The sequence below is a fragment of the Lissotriton helveticus genome, chromosome 1_1, assembly GCF_964261635.1.
Source record: "Lissotriton helveticus chromosome 1_1, aLisHel1.1, whole genome shotgun sequence".
NCBI classification, from domain to species: Eukaryota; Metazoa; Chordata; class Amphibia; order Caudata; family Salamandridae; genus Lissotriton; species Lissotriton helveticus.
Genome location: NC_136057.1, coordinates 1,242,890,508 through 1,242,902,860, shown reverse-complemented (window position 1 = coordinate 1,242,902,860; position 12,353 = coordinate 1,242,890,508).

Genomic DNA, 12,353 nt, shown 5'->3' with positions numbered 1-12,353 from the left:
CATACCCAGCCCACTCGGGGTGAAAATTGCAAAAAACACAGTTGATGGACAGAATGTAGAACAATGTCATACATTCACCCCAGTACAAGGATCTGGGCCTAAATCCATTGTTTTTTTGCACTCCACACCACCCTGGGTTAGACACTGGCTATATGCAAATCAGCTCTGACCCTGTGCCTCATGGGAACAGTCCAGTCCGAACTCCCAAGCCACGTCTTTCCCAGACCGGAATCAAGCATCCAAGGACCGGTTTCTGGCTATCAGCTTTCATCAGCCTGGACAGGGTCAAGACTGATTTGCATATGGCTGGGTTCAAACTGGAAAGGCATGGTGAGCAAAAACACGATGGATTTAGGCCCAGATCTCTGTACTGGGTTGAATGTATGACATTGTTCTGCATTCTGTCCATCACCTGTTGTTTTTGCTTTTGTCACCCCGAGTGGGATGGGTATGCTCAGACGTCAGTCCCGTGCTCTCCATGCCACTGGAATCAAGCTATCCAGGCTGATGAGGGCTGAAAGCCCGAAACCGGTCCTTGGATGCTTGTTTCCAGTCCAGGGAGGACCTGGCTTGGCAGTTCGGGCTGGACTGTTCCCATGGGGCACAGGGTCAAGACTGATTTGCATATGGCTGGGTTCAAACTGGAAAGGCATGGTGAGCAAAAAAACGATGGATTTTGGCCCAGATCTCTGTACTGGGTTGAATGTATGACATTGTTCTGCATTCTGTCCATCACCTGTTGTTTTTGCTTTTGTCACCCCGAGTGGGATGGGTATGCTCAGACGTGAGTCCCGTGCTCTCCATGCCACTGGAATCAAGCTATCCAGGCTGATGAGGGCTGAAAGCCCGAAACCGGTCCTTGGATGCTTGTTTCCAGTCCAGGGAGGACCTGGCTTGGCAGTTCGGGCTGGACTGTTCCCATGGGGCACAGGGTCAAGACTGATTTGCATATGGCTGGGTTCAAACTGGAAAGGCATGGTGAGCAAAAAAACGATGGATTTTGGCCAAGATCTCTGTACTGGGGTGAATGTATGACATTGTTCTGCATTCTGTCCATCACCTGTTGTTTTTGCTGTCGTGAAATGTGCAGCACACAAAAAAGGGGAAGACTTTATCACTAAAGGAAATGCCTATGCAGATGAGATTGGCAGGTATTGTGCGAAAAACAATTTTTCAATTAATCGAGAAAAGAATGATGAACATGTCTTGAACTCACTTTTGCTAACATCAGTAGTTGAAACATGGCAGGGAGTAAAAGATTTACAGGATGAAGCAAGTGATGAGGCGAAAAACACATGGTTAAAAGCAGAATGTAGACAGCGAGATGAGGATGGAATTTGGACTTACAAAGATGGCAGACCAGTTTTACCAAATAGAATGATTGCTGACATGGCCAGAATGTATCATGGTCAGTGACATATTGGAAGAGATTCCATGATCAGGCTTTTCAGACAGACCTGGTTTAATCCAAAGTTCAGAATAATAGCAGAATCTTTTTTCCAGAGGTGCTTGGTTTGCCAACAAATGAACCCCAACAGAAAAACAGTTGTGAGCATGGGAACCATAGGACGGGAGGGTGGTCCATTCACAAGGTTACAAATGGATTTCATTGAAATGCCACCACACAACAAATTACGGTATGTTCTTGTAATAATCTGTTTGTTTTCAAGATGGGTTGAAGCGTTTCCTACACGCCACAATGATTCAATCACTGTTGCAAAATTACTTCTAAGGAAAATTATACCTAGGTACGGATTTTCGGTGACTGTGGAAAGTGATCGAGGAACACATTTTGAAAACAGATTATTACAAATGATTTGTGAGGCTTTACACATAGAGCAGAAACTTCATTGTGCATACAGACCAGAAGCATCAGGTGTTGTTGAGCAAGTAAATGGAACCATTCAGAACAGACTTGCCAAAATGTGTCTAGCTACAGGTCTGAAGTGGACTGATGCACTTCCACTTGTTTTGATGTCTCTGAAAAGTACACCTGATAAAAAGACAGGTTTAAGCCCACATGACATTCTCATGGGCAGGGTCATGAGACAGGCATTTATACCAGTAGGAAAATTGATGACTATTAATGATAGCGTCATTTTGGAGTACTGCAGGAACTTGTCTGATGTCGTGACTTCTGTGTTCCATCAGGTGGGAACTGAAGGGCAAACAAGAGAAAAAGAGCAAGCACATGATCTGTTACCAGGTGACTGGGTAAGGACAAAAGTTCATCGAAGAAGAAACTGTCTGGTACCCAGGTGGCAGAAAGCAAGACAAGTCATTCTGGTCACAACAAATGCAGTGAAGTGCAGGGGTTTGAAGAGGTGGATTCACGCAAGTCATACTATTCGTGTACCAACTCCTGAGTGAGTATAACTTTATTTAGATATAAAATATCTATAAAAGTACAGGTCAGAAGATACCACCGACAGTACAAATTAATAAAATAGCACAGCATAAAAACAGTAGGTACATTAAAACTTTCGAATTCCATTTGCGGACTTCAGTAACGTTATGCGTTAAAAAAGGCAAAATATGCACAGCAACTGTAACCAGAATGGCGTTTGGGCAAAAAAGAAGTTTGAGGACTTAACAATAGCGGTGTTACCAACTCCTGAGAATTCTGATGAAGAAAGTGACACCACAGCTGATTCAGATTCTGAAGAAGAACCTGAGAGAAATCCGGATCCTGAAGATCGACAGGCAGGTCGACATCTGGAAAATTCAACTGTGAATGAAGAATTGAATGAAAAAGATTTGGAAATTGTGATACTAGACTCTGAAAATGATGAAGATCTGCTAGAAAAAGAAGCAGAGGAAGAGTCTGATCAAGTTGTGATTCAAGACCAGGAAAGTATTGAAAATCAGAAAAGAAGCTCTGAAAGCAGGAACAGGAAATCTGAAACTGGGAAGTTGAAGGTAATTGAAGAAGAAGAAGACGAAATACCGAGTATCAGCTATAAAGATAGAGTTCCTAACGGAGTGAAATTGCCGAGTAAAGAAGTACCTAAGTCGAGAATTCAAATTTCTGACAGTGAAACTGAAGACAGTGATGAAGATTCTCAGATAAGAAATTTCAGAAAAAGGGCTTGGAGAACAGAGTGTAATGTGACTGAGCCAAAGAAGAAATTACCAAGAAAAGGTGACAACTGGCCAAAAGAAAATGAAGGTCTGAAATTCAAATTGATAAAGAAATCAAAAGAGCAAATTAATGAGATATCAAGTCAAAAGGAACCTGAAAAGAAAAGTGAAACAGGAAAGAAAATAGAAGTCATTAGTAGTAGGGCAAAGAGAGTTGTGAAACCAAACCAGAAATATAAGTCACCTGAGTGGACTTATATAATTATACCACCTGTAGTGGAGGTCAACAGCAGTAGTCAGAAAGAGATAGAAGACAATAGTGACAACGATTGAAGTATTTCTTTGTTAAAATTTAGGGTTCTCGTTTTTGGCATAAGGCTGAAGAAATTGTGTTAGGTGACACAAGGTCGAAAAAATGTTGTTAGCTGGAAAACAAATTGTGACGCAAGGTCAAAGAAAAGTTGTTAGAAAGTGGGTTTTGTTTTAAAAAAAATTGAAAAAGGGGGGTATTAAAAATTTAGAAATTTAGACATTTTTAATTTTTGTTTTTTCTTTACAAGGCTTTGTTAAAAGAGTGAAAATGCCTTACGTTTTTGTTAATAACAGTTCAAGGTGTTCCATTCTTAAGAGATGCTGTAAGATGTCTTTAATTTGTGTGGTCCTAATAATCTTGCTTTGGTTAGTTCTAGCTGTCATTTTCCCTTTTGGAATTGACAAGGAAAAGTATAAGACTAATATGACGAGCAATGCTTCAGTTAAACAAGACAAAAATAGTGCAACAGGCAAAACTAACAGAGTTATTGATCACAGACCAGAGATTCACCAAGATAGATCTACTGGTGATTTTTCTAGCAATACTTTTTCAAGACTCCTGGCTGAGTATGTAAAGGTCATGGAAGTCAAGGACTGTTATATTTGTGTGAAATCGCCTGCTTCTGTTTCAGAGGGAGTGACATATAATATGCTTCCTCTTACTTATGGCATAACCTGTAGTGTAATAGCTAGCTTATTTTATCAGACTGGCCGTTTAGAGTATTATTATTCCAATCATGACGAGATTTTTGCAAACCTGAAAATCGAGAAAAGCTTAAATAAGCATAAACAGGCCAAACAGATGAGGGAATTTTTCATTGTGACAAATGAACTCACGTATGAGTATGCTTTTAGAAATAATTTGACATGTAAATTGAGAACTGAGGAAAAATCTTTCTTGAATTTAGTTGAGGAGAGAAGAGCAATTTACAAAAGAAATGAGATGCTCAAGCAGACCAAATCTAAATTTTGGCAGTTGGAGGACGAAAAGCTTAATGGTAAATCATTTGAGAATGTTGCTATACACATAGACAAACCAATTAGTGGTAAATTTTGTATTAGGAGAGATAACACAATGTTCGATAACTATTTTGTGGGTGAAAGTCATTGTGAGGACACTTATCAAATCATGGGGGGTTGGGGATTCAAAGGTGGCAAGGACCCAATTTTTCCTGGAATTTATTTTGTTTGTGGAGACAAAGCTTACTATAACCTCCCTGATCACTGGTATGGGACGTGTTTTGTTGGACTTGTTTTTCCAAAAATATTTCATGTTGACAGAAATGCAGAAGGTTCATTTGAAATCAGCAATCATTTAAACAGGTTTAAAAGAGAAAGTTTCTCAGAAATTTTGGGAGACATCTTTGAAGCAGTGATACCTTTAGTGGGTATAACCCTGAATGCAGGTAGAATCAGAAAATTGTCCACGATTGTTGACAGATTGTCAACTGACAGAGCTAGTGGCTTTCAATTGGTGGATACTGAGCTCATTGCTATACGGTCCATGGTAATGCAGAATCGTCTTGCTTTAGACATCCTGCTAGGAAAAGAGGGAGGAGTTTGTGGCATTTTGCATGTCCAACACTGCTGTACCTATATTCCTGACGAAAGTCAGAATATTGAGATGTATATCAAAAATATCACTGAGTTGCAATCAGAAATTGTACCCTTAGAAGAGGATGATTTTTCAGAACGTTTATCTAAAAGATTTGCAGCAATCAAAACCTGGTTTCAAGAGATTGGTGGTTCAATTCTTGGCAAAATACTGACACCTTTATTAGTTATAGTCTTTGTGATTCTGTTGTTAAAAATCAGTTGCATGTTACACAAGAGAAAGAAATACCTGAGGGAAAAGAAAAGGATATACAAGATCAGAAAGTAACAGGAGAGAGAGATAGAACTGGAAGAGTTTCGTAGAACTCAATATGAGAGTTGCAGACAAACAGCTGAGACGGATGTATGACGTTACAACGCATACTTTTACAACTCCTACCTTTACATCGCACATTTTACAACGCATACCATTACAACGCATAATGCTTTTGGGCGCTGGATAGTGAATAGTTTAATTTACTATTCCAACTCCAGTCCCCGTGGATAGTAGGGAAGGTGTTGGATAGTACATTAAACCTATTCCCTATCCTAGAGCGCCCCCCCAGCGCTATGCGTTGTAATGGTTTGCATTGTAAAAGTTGCGTTGTAATGGTAGTTTGTTGTAAAAGTTTCGTTGTAAAGGCTGTATACCAGCTTAGACAAGTCTTTAGAATTACCAACACAGTGAAAATCAAGACATGTTTTCTACGGGATAAAATTTTTTTCTAAATTTTTGGGTGTGGTTTGGTGATTTTGAAAATGAGGGAGTTAATGGAGCGAGATTTAGAAATATATTTATTTCAACTCGCAAAGTTAAACTTCCATAATAAAAGTAATTATACTAACGGGATTGGAGTGAATATTATTAACCAACCTAGAGTAAATTGCAGATCATTACACGCGGGAAACTAATGTATGTGCTCATATATGTGCTTTATGTTGCAAATGCATGTTTGTGAAAAATAATAAGTTAATCTTGTCTATTGTTTTTGTCGGAATTAAATGCGGCTGTTTTATTAATGGCATGTGCTTATTTCTGTGTGCTCATGTTTTGTCTTCTTGTCTTTATGTTGCATAAATCTGTTTGTTGCTTTATTTGCTTCTGCTAGGTAACATAGATTAATGGGTTAATTATTAGCAAAGGTGGGTGGGTAACATAACAAACTTTATTTCCCACAATAATCGATGTTTTGTGTTTGTTTATACATTAGTTTTGCGAGTGGGCCTAAAGAAAATGGCTGCCAGTACTGCAGCCTTCGAGACTTGACCAGAGTGAAACTTTCACACATGCGCAGAGTATTTTGCTGAGCTGACAACGTTTTATGCAGAAGAAATCCTGGTCGAGTTGAATGTGTTCTTGGTGACATTTCCAAGGACAGGACGTTGAATGGCCTGCCAAGATTAGGAAGTAAATGTTTCTCCCCGTCAAAAGTATCGTTTTGAGGAAGCAAAAAGGATGGTGAATGTAAGAACAATAAGGGCTATGATGAGGCCCCGGACATGGTCAGGAGTGCGTGACCTAAGAGTGGACTGACGTGGCTCAACCAATGGAGAGCTTGGAATGACAGAAAAAACGTCCGATAAAGATACTTTAGTTAGTTAGAAAAGGTATAAAAACTGCCCCCATGGGAGGGAGGGGGCTCTTGCTGCTCATCTTCTCCCGATTCCAGTTAGGTGTGACGTGCTGACGGACTTTCTTTGGAGCACGTAAGGATCAATAGGGCTAAACGACTTTTACTTTTATTCCATTAGGTGAAGTGAGTTTTAGACAGGGAAGTTAGGGCTTAGGTGATGGAAACTGTTTATTCTTCATTAAATCATGCTAATTGATTTTGCTTGAAACTGTTGGTTCTTTTTGCTAATCCTCAAATAATGTTGCTTGAATAAAAAGATTCTAATAAAATGCACTTTCCTTGAATAAATAGTTAATAAATAAGCTTTTTGAAAAGACAAGCTGGCCTTGTTATTTCGTAAGTCTCATTACCATCAGCAGATCCATTTGCCTAAGTGGCTTAAATAAATGCAAAGATTTACAAAAATCATGGTGAAATCATTATACTGCAGTTGTATATAAATGTGTATATAATTTGTGAATAGGTTTTATTAATTAGGTCACATGATTCAGTTGCTCGAAATATGTCACATTGGTTTATGGGCCTTGTGAGTGATTTATGATTAATGGTGAGTATTGTGGAGTTGGGTAGCGTTGCTTATGACATATTTTCTATAGGGGCGCTGGATCACAACCTACAACTACGGGGGCATTCAGATTGATGATCAGCATCGCTGGGATGCCCAAGTAGCCATGTCCTACCTAATCAGTACTTTCACAACAAGCTGGAGCGATACAGGGATTCGCAAATAGTTGTGGAAATCACTTAATAAAGCCTGCACTAACTGTATATAAAACAAAATATGTGGCGGCACGCTCTTATGGCACCGATAAATGTGCAGGCCCTACAAAAACTGTAAAGTTCCTTCTTGAGACGATTATTACACTTGGGTCCAGGGAAAGAAGGGAATGTCAACTGTGGAGGACTGCATAGCCTTTCCTCCTATAAGCTATTTGATTCGGTTCTTGATTATCCCACCCCTTGCAGCATTCCAGAAGACTCTATAGGTTCTCCTGAGAGGCCAGAACTGTAGCAGCCTACACTGGTTCAGACATGTCCAGCACATTCTTTCTTACATCAATAGATTGCTCAGACGTATGGCGCAATCCACACATGATGAACAAAGCCACGCTACAAATGGTGAAAAATAAATATTGGCCTCATAAGTGGCAAAGGCATGAGGGTAAAAAAAGTGCCCTACTGATAAAATATCTGGCTTTGAATATCTGGCTTTTAGATCTGGCAAAAGTCAGATATGAAATGAATGACCATAGCAAGTTAGTTAGGATAAAAAGCAAGTTCATTTGCAATTTCCTTGCACTACTGGCTGCTAATTTCAAACTTTGCACTTTACTACATGCATTGGTACTGTGAGGTTATAGCATGCCTATTTTGATCAACGTGTGTTTTATCTTTCTAGTTGTCTTGCATGTATGCATTTTATGAAAGGTTTTCAATTGGTATGTCATATCGACTTTTAAAGAATATTATTGGTTACACTCCACATGCATAAATAGCTGGTTCACCTGACTGTCGAAGGGGAGCATAGGATGTTCTTGTTTAGGGTTATACTACATCCTCAGTCGTGCCCTATATGTGAAGCGGTGGCTATTACTAAAGGATTATACTGAATCACCGTACCCGATTGTCAAACAGCAGTATTAGGAACATTTTTGTACTATACTTTTATTAACGTATGGCCACCTACAGTGAGTGATAGTTTGCTAAGCTTTGACTTTTATCTGTCTGTATAGATATGTTTGGGCAGAGGTTTATGTTAGCAAGAATGTTTTTAGTTGATCACAGTATGATTAACTTTAATAGCTGTTTGCGCAGTCCAGGTCCTTAATGATCCATTGGTATTCCTTAAGCCACGAAGACTAGAGTCATCTTATATGATTCTAACATGTAGCACTTTAATAGCCTTCTTGCACAGTTAAGGACACTAATCATACTTTTGTTTATATCTTCTTATTTTGTTTCATTTATAATCTTTATTTCGGCTCAATAGAGCCATAAAAGATACATAAAAACAAGAATTACAAACAAGGTCTATATAGAGAATTAATAATCTTAGCACGGATACAGTTAGGAAATCGTAACATTAAAAACTTGGTTTAAATAGGCTAAAAAGGCATCTAGGTATAAAAAGCACATAAGAATCATTACTTAAATCCATCTTATCGTCAATTCCCATTGCTAGTAATACTTTTAAAATCTGAGAATATATGTACACAATAGCAGAAACGTTTTATGACCAATTACATTGGAATTGCATTACTAGTATCGTTATAGCTTCGGACCTGCTTTGTTACGTAGAAAACCTATTGCTAGTAGAAATCTACTGACACCAAAAACTATCACCTGCCTGGTGTCGGCCTTGAGGATCCTTTTACCTTCTTTATATGAGTGCACACCTAAATTGCGACAAACAGGTTTAATCTATCTTTGCCTAGCTGCCTCATAAAATGGACAAAAGAAGAGAATATGGGACTCATCTTCTTTTGTATTGCTTAGACACAAAGTACATAGATCACTGGTCTTTTCTTTACAGGAACTTGTCCACCTGGCTATGGTCTTGTTTGTTTTCAGGATTCCAAACCTAAACTTCATATATAAAGTTTTAGCCAAGGGTGGTTGAACCTCATCTAAAAACTGTTCGAAATAGGGACTATCTTTAAATACAAGAAAGTTACTTGTTAAGGTTCCACCTGTTTGATCATTTGACATACTCTGATCAATGTATACCCAAAATGCAGTTTTCAGTAATTTTTTCGAGTTTTGGGTTAAAAGCTCTTCCCAAAACTGTACCAAGCCAATTATTTTTAACCATGTACGCACGTGTTTCAGCCAAACATTTGTGGTATTGCAATCTATTCTCATTATTTCTTGGAGGCCGTTTTTATAATCAACTAGCTCTGGTGTACACCAGAGTCTCACCCACAATGATAGTGGTCTCAAGATAGCATAATGGTCAGTGCGTTTCATATTTAAATCTAGCATTACAGGTATTAGTGGTGTACTTATCGTCAGTCTCAAGAGCGCCCTATAACATTTATTTTCACTATTCACGAAAACATTCCTACACATAGGCCCCCATATTTCCGCCCCATATAACTTAAAGACCTCAAGTGCCGGGGAAACTGTCTTACTTAGACTATCCCCATGTTTTTTCACAATTGGCAGTGTGTTCTGTTTTAGTAACATTCTGCTTTTTTCTACTTGAGTTTTCCACGATAGTTTTGAATCCAGTGAAACGCCCAAGTATGTAAAGTGCTGCACAGGTTCTATTTTTTCATTATTTAAGGACAGATTCCCCCTAAAAGTTTTATGGGGCTTTATGGCCATGTATTTAGTCTTATTAGTATTAATTTCAAGGCCCTTCCCGTTGCAATATATTTGAAATAAATTCAAAAGAGATTGCAGTCCTCTAGGCGTTTGAGATATCAATATAGTGTTGTCTGCAAATAAAAGGGCAGGAACCCTTTGTCCATTCAATTTCGGTGCATCATTATTACAACCCTCCAAGTATGATGCAATATCATTAACAAACATTGAAAATAATGTAGGGGCCAGCACACATCCTTGGCGTACTCCCCTCTTGATTGGGATAGCGTTTGTTAATTCACCGTTTGGACCCCATCTTACTTTGGCAAAATTATTTTCGTGCAACCTTATAATCTGTTGCAGAAGACAATCAGGAAGCCCTTGAGAATGTAATGACTCCCATAACAATTTGTGTGGCATGAGATCAAAAGCAGCCCTATGATCTACAAATGCAACATACAGATGTCCTTTCCTTATGCTAACATATTTCCAGCATAGGCAACAGAATCTAAAAACCTGATCTACAGTGCTTATTCTGGGTCTAAAACCTGCTTGGAACATCGTGAGGACAGAATTTTCCTCACTCCATATATTGATACGAGTTAAAATATGCCTTGCGTACATTTTTGGTAAAATGTCCATTAAACTAATAGGGCGATAGTTCCCTGGGTCATTCCTATTGCCCTTCTTAAAAGTTAATACGATTTCCACCCCTCTCCAGCTATCCGGCAAATCTGCACCTGCTACTAGGGCATTGCATAAATAATTAATGTAGGGTGCCCACAAATTCATTTCGTGCTTATATAGATTGCCCGGGACTTTGTCAAGTCCAGGTGCCTTTCCATTTTTAACTGCATTAATAGCTGACACTGTTTCTTCCAATTCAAACTCCAGTTTTGTTACACTAGGCTTTAACAATGATATGTCCTTATTCAGAACCCCAATATTTTCTGGCGCCCTATATAACTGGGTAAAGTGTTTGCCCCAAGTCATTTCATCAAGAAAAACATCCCTAACCACTCCTCCCGTATGGTTTCCCTTCGCCACCAATGTCCAAAACCCCACTTGGTCCTTATTCTTAGCTGCCATGAGCAAATCTGACAAACTTTCCTCATCCCAATTTGCCCTCGCCTTCTCTTGTATTTTCTTTTAGTCTCTTCTAGCCTCCTTAATCTCAGTAGAATCCTTTTTTTTTTATTGCTTGGAGTAGTCTGGACCTTGCCATTACGGCAATCCTTATCATACCAAGGTTTCTTATTTAGCATTTTTTTTTATATTTTGGGTGGCTTTTTTTGGCATTCTAGTTACCAATGGTATTAATGATTTTAAAAAGCCATTGTGTATATCTACAAAGGCACTCCCTTCAAGTGGTATACTTAAGTGCCTAATGAATGTATCAGCCAATAAGCTGTAAATTTGCGCTAGCACTTCGCCATGTTCCAATATATGGGCCCATTTTAATGAGCGGCGGTTATTGCTGGCTAATATAACATCATTGCTTACATTGGCTGTGTAGACTACTTCACTATTCTTAATTGTACTGGGCAGTATGCTACTAGAAACTAACAATTGGAGTGGCCGGTGATCGCTCTCAATCCTAGGCATAATCTCTAGGTCTATTACATAAGACCAGATATCAAGAGAGACCATAACAAAATCTATTTTACTTTGGCAATTAATCCTGCAGAAAGTAGGGGCTTTTAATGAGTCTAATGGTAATCTTCCGTTACATGCTCTCAATCCATGAGTAGCTGTTAGCCTCATGATTTGAACAGCTAATACAGTACAGGGGACCGGATTAATGTTATTTAACATAGGGATGTTATTGGCACTATCTTCTTCTTCAAAAATATCTTCAAGCCCTATAATTGGCTCATAATTACAATTCAGGTCACCTCCTAATATTATACTTGGTTTCTCATCCAAGCAGTTTAGGGATGAATCCAGCTTTTCTAATATCAGTGACTCTTTTGATAGGGGGCCTGGTCTATTATACACATTGAATAAGTATAGCACCCTTCGGTCCTTCGTGATCATTCTTAAACCGAGTATATCCAATGAGCTAATATTTAATACTGTTATTCTAATCTCAAGGGTTACTTTTACCCATATTACAAGCCCCCCCGAAGGCCTACCTCTTACGGAGGGAGCTGCATCAACATTGAACGTTCTATACCCCACTCTATGCGGGGTATTTAACGCCCAAGTTTCCTGCAAGAGACAAATATCACTTGTTTCGATATACTCATTCCATTCTGAGTCGCTAACATTTTTCCTAAACCCTGCTATATTCCATGAGATAAACTTTAATCCTGGAAAGTAGTCTGTGATACTATATCTAGGCCCACGTTTACCCCCTTCATCTCTATTACTGATGGTACAATCTCTGTTCCATCTCCCAAAGCTATTGATGGATTCAGTCAATCG